Here is a 7,260-nt window from a genome sequence, read left to right on the forward strand (position 1 = left end):
CCACTGAGAGACTGTATCATCAAGAACACTGGTACACTCCAACCGGATCTTCAAAGAGAAGGCATTGAGAGTAGACAGAGGGAGGGTACAGACCATGGGCTGATTGGAGAGGAAGCTGAGAACCCTGCAGGGTACTTCCTAGCACCAGGACTGATTCCTGGCCTCCCAGGAACTCCTGGAGGGGGAGTGAGTTAAACAGGAGAGCACTGGCCCACAGTCTCCACAGACTTTTGAAACCCAAGCTGCAGGATACCCCATGATCACCACAAACATCTGAGCTGGAGGCAAGAGCTGCTTGGAAAGGTGGCAAGGATAGACCTCCAGCCTGAGTGAAGCTCATGGGAACAGCTGCAGTGGAGCACAGCCAGGAACACCTATCACCCAACACTTGCCATGTTCCTCTAGATGGCTTTGGTCTTTGGCTGACTGTCAGACCTAGAAAGAGCACAGTTGTCTTGTACATGGGATGGGGCCAGTCTATGTGAGCACCCCTGTGTCTGCTGTCCTCTACTGGGATCCCTGCCTGGACATGGCCACTTACAACATAGCTTCAGATTCCCAGCCAGCATATTTCACAGTGGCCACCACCATAGCTCCTTTGCCAGCAAACACAACCATCAGATAGCTTCTGCAGACAAGCCCCCACCATCATGTACCTGCCCACAGGTTCCTGCCAACACACTCAACTGAAGCCTCTCACCACTGCTTTGCTGGAATGCACTTGCCCACCACTCACCCTCTGCTTTGCTGGAACACATGCTTGCATGGATCTTGCTTCCACTGCCCCACCCCCACTGGCACATGCACACATGACAGTATACCCTGCTTCCACTGTCCCAACAAACTGCTTGTGCTGGCACCTACCATCTGAGTGTTGTTGCCAGTGACCAGGAACACCTCAGACCCTCCAGTGCAGCAGGTGCTTAACTTAGAGGATCCAGAGAACCAAGTTGGGCCTGGCTCCACTGCCAGGCTGAGAACACACAGCCCAGGAGTGCTGAGCTGAGTCTTTACCCCCTAAAATCATCCAGTAATGGAGCCCATTGACTGTTCCCAACTTATACCACAGTTAAATCCTAAAGGGCATAAAATAATATAAAAAACAAAAAGCCACATCAAAGGACAGAAACTTAAAAATAAAAGGGACATCAGCTCACACAGATGACAAAGAACCAGTGCAATAACTCTGGCAACTCAAAAAGCCAGAGTGTCTTCTTCCCAATGACTGCACTAGCTTACCAGGAATATTTCTTAACCAGGCTGAAATGACTCCAATGACAAACATATAATTCCAAATCTGGAAGGCAACAAAGATAATTGAGATTCAGGAGAAAGTTGAAACCTAATCCAATAAATCTAAAGAATCCAATAAAATGATACAAGAGCTCAAAGACAAAATAGCCATTTTAAGAAAGAATCAAACTGAACTGATACAGCTGAAAAACTGATTACAAGAATTTTATAGAAGAATCAAGAATTAACATAAGAATAGATCAAGATGAGAAAAAGATCTTAGAGCAAAGAACAGTTCTCCAAATCAACTCAGTCAGACAAAAAAAGTAGAAAGAAGAATGAACAAAGCTTCTGAAAATAATGGGATTATAGAAAGAAACAAAATGCACAACTCACTAGCATTACTCCAGAGAGGAAGGGAGAGCAAGCAACTTGGAAAACATATTCGAGGATATTGTCCAAGATAATTTCCCCCTCACTGGAGAGGACAGCATTCAAACTCAAGAAATTCAGAGAACCACTGTGAGATGCCATGCAAGATGATCATCCCTAGACCCACAGCCATCATATCTCTAAGATAAATGCAAAAGAAAAAAACTCTTACAGGCTACTAGACAGAAGGTACAGGTCACCTACAAGAGAACCCCATCATGACCAAGTGAGATTATTCCCAGGGATGCAAGGATGGTTCAATATATGAAAATCAATCAATATGATACATCATACCAATAAAATGAAAATAAAAACCCTAAGGGAATTTTATTGGATACTGAAAAAGCATTTGAAAAAATTCAACATCCCTTTGTGATAAAACCCCTAAAAAGACTGGATCTAGAAGGAAAATACCTCCACACAATGAAAGCCACATATCTAGTATGATACAGAATGGGGGAAAACTGAAAGCCTTTCCTCTAAGATCTGGAACACAACAAGGATAGCCATTCACACCACTGTTATTAAACATAGTAATAGAGGTCCTAGCTAGAGCAATTAAACAAAAGAAATAAATAAAGGGCACTTAAATTGGAAAAGAGGATGTTAAATTATCCTTGTTTGTGATGATATGATCTTATATTTTTAAAAATCTAATGAGTTCACCAAAAAAATTATTAGAAATGATAAAAAAATTTAGTAAAGTTGCAGGATACAAGGTCAACATACAACAGTCCATAGCATTTGTTTATGCCAACAGTGAGCAATGTGAAATCAAAAACAAGAAAATAATCTAATTTACAATAGCTAAGGATAAAATAAAATGTGTATGAATTAACTGAACCAAAGAAGTTAACAGTCTCTACAATGAAAACTATAAGACATTAACTAAATAAAGAGAAATCCAAAAAATGTAAAAAAATATGAGCATAGATTGAAAGAATCAATATTGTTAAAAATATCCTTAGTAGCCAAAGCAATCTACAGGTTTAATGCAATTCCTATCAAAATACCAATGACAGTCTTCACAAAAATAGAAAAATAATCTAAAATTTATATGGAACAACAAAAGACCCAGAATCGTGAAAGCTCTTCTGAGAAAAAAATAACAAAACTGAAGGAATCACATTTACAGTATAGCTTCAAGTTATACTAGAGGGCTGTAGCAAACAAATGAATAGTACTAGCATAAAAACTGACACATATACTCCTGGAACAGAATAAAGAACCCAGAAACAACCACATATCTACAACAAACTCATCTTTTACAAAGATACCAAGAACATACATTGAAGAAAGAACAGTCTCTTCATTAAATGGTGTGGGAAAAACCGGATATTCATATGCAAAAGAATTAAACTAAAACTCTCTCTTCCACCATGTAAAAAACAATCTAATCAAAATGGATTAAAGACTTAAATATAAGACCTCAAGTTATGAAATGACTAAAAAAGATATTGAGGAAACTCTCCAGGACATTATTCTGGGCAAAGATTTCTTGAGGAATACCCTACAAGAACTGGCAAAAAGCAAAAGGCAGGCAACCAAATCAAAAATGAAAAAATGAAATCAAAGCAAGTTAAAAAGCTTCCACACTGCAAAAGAAACAATCAACAAAGTGAAAAGACAACAAACAGAATAAGAGAAAATATTTTCACACAATCATTCTGACAAGGAATTCATAACTAAAATACATGTTTACTGTGAAAAAGAGAAGCTCAAACAACTCTACAGAAAAAAATTGAATAATCTGTTTAAAAAATGGGCAAAAGATCTGAATAGACATTTCTTAAAATAAGACATAGAAATTGTAAACAGATAAATAAAGGGTGCTAAACATCACTGATCATCAGATAAATGCAAATTAAAACTACAGTGAGATATAATCTCACCCCAGTTAAAATGGCTTTCATCCAAAAGACAGGCAATAATGAATTCTGGCAAGAACGTGGAGAAAAAGGAAACACAGTATACTGTTGGTGGGAGTGTAAATTGATACAATCACTATGGAGAACAGTTTGGAGTTTCCTGGAATATAAAAATAGAACTGCTATATGATCCAGCAATCCAATGCTTGGTATATACCCAAAAAGAAGTGAATCAGTACATTGAAGAGATATCTGCACTCCCATGTTTATTGCAGCACTATTCAAAAAAGCCAAGCTTTGAAAGCATTCTAGGTGTCTATCAACAGATGAATGGATAAAAAAACGTAGTATATATACACAATGGAGTACTATTCAGTCATAAAAAAATGAAACTCTGTTATTTGCAAAACATGGATGGAATTAGAGGTCATTATGTTAAGTGAAATAAGCCAGACACAGAAAGCAAACTTTGCATGTTTTCTCTTATTTATAGCAGCTAAAAATTAAAACAATTGAATTTATGGAGATAGAGAGTAGAATAATAGTTACCAGAGGCTGGGAAGGATAGCTGGGGACAAGGTGAAGTAGAGATAATTATTAGGTACCAAAATACATTAACAGCTTGATAGAATGAATAAAATCTAGTATTTGATAGCACAATAGGATGACTACAGTTAATAATTTATTGTACATTTCACAATAGGGTGACTATAGTTAATAATAATTTATTGTACATTTCAAAATAACTAAAAAGTAAAGTTGTATTGTTTGTAACACAAACAAAGAATAAATGCTTGAGGTGATATTTTGATACACAATGGGGTATGAAGATTCTTTATTTATTCTGATGTGATTATTATGCGTTGTATGCCTGTATCAAAATATCTCATGTACCCCACAAATATTTATACCTACAATGTACCCATAAAAATTAAAAACTAAAAATAAAGACTCCAGCCACATTATAAGTATTTTTATTTATCGCAACTTATTTGCAAATGTGTTGTATTTCCAATGTGTTGATGAAATCTGAGTGAAAAGAAAAAGTTAATAGCACAATTGTTTTTCAAAAACAGATAAAATAATTTAAAATATTGTATAAATGATAAAATAAGAATATACTCATCTAAGCATCTAGTATATTTAATTGTGACAGAACATTTACTGAATTTATATGTGGCTTAAAGAACTAGAAATGTCCGTATAACATAGTTTTAAGTGTAATATATTGACAAGAATCAAAGGGATAAAAAAACAAAAAACAAACAAAAACCCAATTACCTAGTCAGATTATATTGTGTTTACAGAACTCCATTGGGTATTATCAGTAGTATCTGTCAGGAGAGAATAAGAGGCAAGAACATGTTTGCTATCCTGCAGGAGTTTCCTGGTTAAGTCTACAAAGATAAGTAGCACAAGACCAACAAAAAACAACAAAAAAAGAAGAAATACGATGATGTGAAATGCAACTAAATGTTACTCTGTTAGTAACATTTACTTTGTCAATTGTATTACTGTCTCTGACTGCTTATCAAGAATTGGTAAAATCATAGAACTATAAGTTAGGTTCATGCTTTTTAATGTCATAAGTCTAGAGGGTTCAGAGATAAGTCTTCCTGGTCCTTTTCAACATGATAGAGAGAGAGATTCAGTCAGGAGAGAAGGATGTGGCTGGAGAACATTAACCATCACTCATACTGGACGAATGTTCCACTAAGCCGAGCGCTGTTTTATCTGTCTTTTGGAAGATTACAATATAGTAAGAAAGATGAATATTTACATAAATGATTATTTTCAAGGTATGATGTGAAGTTCAAATAAAAGGTGATTTCCAAAAACATAAGATTAAATCCAACTGCAGAAAAGTCCTCATATTTAAGCTAGCTGTTTAAAAATGACTAATAGATGAGAGAATGTTTTTGATATAGAAAATAAACCATAATAAAATACATCAAGCTAAAAAATCCCATGGCAATATTTAGAGAATAGTGAATTATAGAGTGTGGAAAGTTTTGAGAAATGAGTAAGGAAATGTGGCTTAAGTTTCATAGTGGATATCAAAGGGCTATATGTGGGAGATTTTTGAAACAGAAGAGTGATATAAATTAATATGTATTTTATTTATTTTTTCTTTCGAATACTTTATTATTTTTGTGGGTACATAGTGGGTATATATTTACATGGGGTACATGAGAAATATATACATGGGGTACGTGAGATGTTTTGATACAGGCATGCAATGTGAAATAAGCACATCATGGAGAACGGGGTATCCATTCCCGGGAGCATTTATCCTTTGAGTTACAAATAATCCAGTTATATTCCTTAAGTTATTTTAAAATATACAATTATCATTGACGATAGTCATCCTATGGTGCTATGAAAGAGCAGGGGTATTATATATTTTAGATAAAAATGTTTGTGTTAGGATAAAAGATAGATGAAAGGGGCTCGGAAGAGGAGACAGCCATCGTCCAGGGCCTGCGGTTCACCGCCTCAGTGAAGGGCTCCACCGCAACCACCAGGCTTGTTGCTTTCCTGGGCGCCAGTCCCCAGAGAGCCCCACGCCAAGCCAGCAGCACGGCACTGATTCTTCTCTGGCTCTTGGGTGCTGCTCTGAGCAGCATCACCCTTTCAGCCTCACCAGAAAGCGGGCAGGCACCATGTGGAAAAATTTAAACAAGAAAAAAATGTGGTAGAGGTGCCGAATGAGGAAGAGGAGTGTGTGGTGGAAGAAGTTCTCCACTGTTGTGTGGTGAAGAGTAAAGTGGAATAGCCGGTAAAGTGGAAGGGTTTCTCAGATGAGGACGAGAAACACAGGGGGAGCCAGATGAGAACCTCATTTCTGAGTTTCTGCAGTCACAGAAAACAGCACGAGACAGATGAGTCAGAGGGAGGCAAGCACAAAGCTGTTTCTGATTCTGAAGGTAAGGGAGAAGAGGTCAAAGCTAAGAAGAAGTAAGTCAGAAAAGCCACGAGACTTTGCCCTGGGTTTTGAGTCACAGAGGATTATTGGAGCTACCGACTCCACTGGAGAGAGAGCCCTTGCTCCTGATGAAATGGAAAAGCCTTCGATGAGGCGGACCTGGCTTCTGCCAAGGAAGCCAATGTCAAGTGCTCACAGGTTGACATATTCTTATGTGAGGAAAGGCCAGTGTGGTATTTCTACCCCTCAGAGGATGATAACAAGAATGATGACAAGAACTAATTCTTCTGAGTACCAGCTTCTGTGACATCGGACTGTGGGTTTCAAGAGAGAAGGGAAAGAGTTTTACTTGTCTTGACACCATAGAAGTGGCTTGAAAAGATATCCTTTAAAGAGCAAGTATAATTTTCTGTGTTCTGCAGCAACCCAAGTGCTTTAACGTCCTTCGGAGCTCTACAGTGTGCACATATGGAAGGGGAAGGGGATAAATGTTTCAAGGCAACCGGTTTTGCACTTTACTGAGAAAAACAAAGGGTCTTCAATGACGAACAAAATCTGCGGATTTGGATGTGTGGGAGAGCAAAAAAGATACTGTAGATCTTCAAAGAGCATCTCTGCAATACACAGTCCTCTTCCCAGTAGTGTTAACTATGATTTTTTACAGCGTAGCATGCGTGTAGTTTTGGGCTATTACTGGTGTATTATTTGGGGGTGGGAGGGATGTGGAGGGAGGAAGGGAGATGGACAGGTTGTTTTGGGTTAAAATGTGGGGCCTGATTCGGGAAATGGTAAAACAATGGA

At 37.6% G+C, this 7,260-nt stretch overlaps 1 pseudogene; it reads left to right on the top strand.

Moving 5' to 3' along the window:
• The first annotated feature begins 5,301 nt into the window (after positions 1-5,301).
• On the top strand, positions 5,302-6,741 carry LOC100607750 (annotated as a pseudogene).
• The last annotated feature ends 519 nt before the right edge of the window (positions 6,742-7,260 follow it).

The sequence above is a fragment of the Nomascus leucogenys genome, chromosome 11, assembly GCF_006542625.1.
Source record: "Nomascus leucogenys isolate Asia chromosome 11, Asia_NLE_v1, whole genome shotgun sequence".
NCBI classification, from domain to species: Eukaryota; Metazoa; Chordata; class Mammalia; order Primates; family Hylobatidae; genus Nomascus; species Nomascus leucogenys.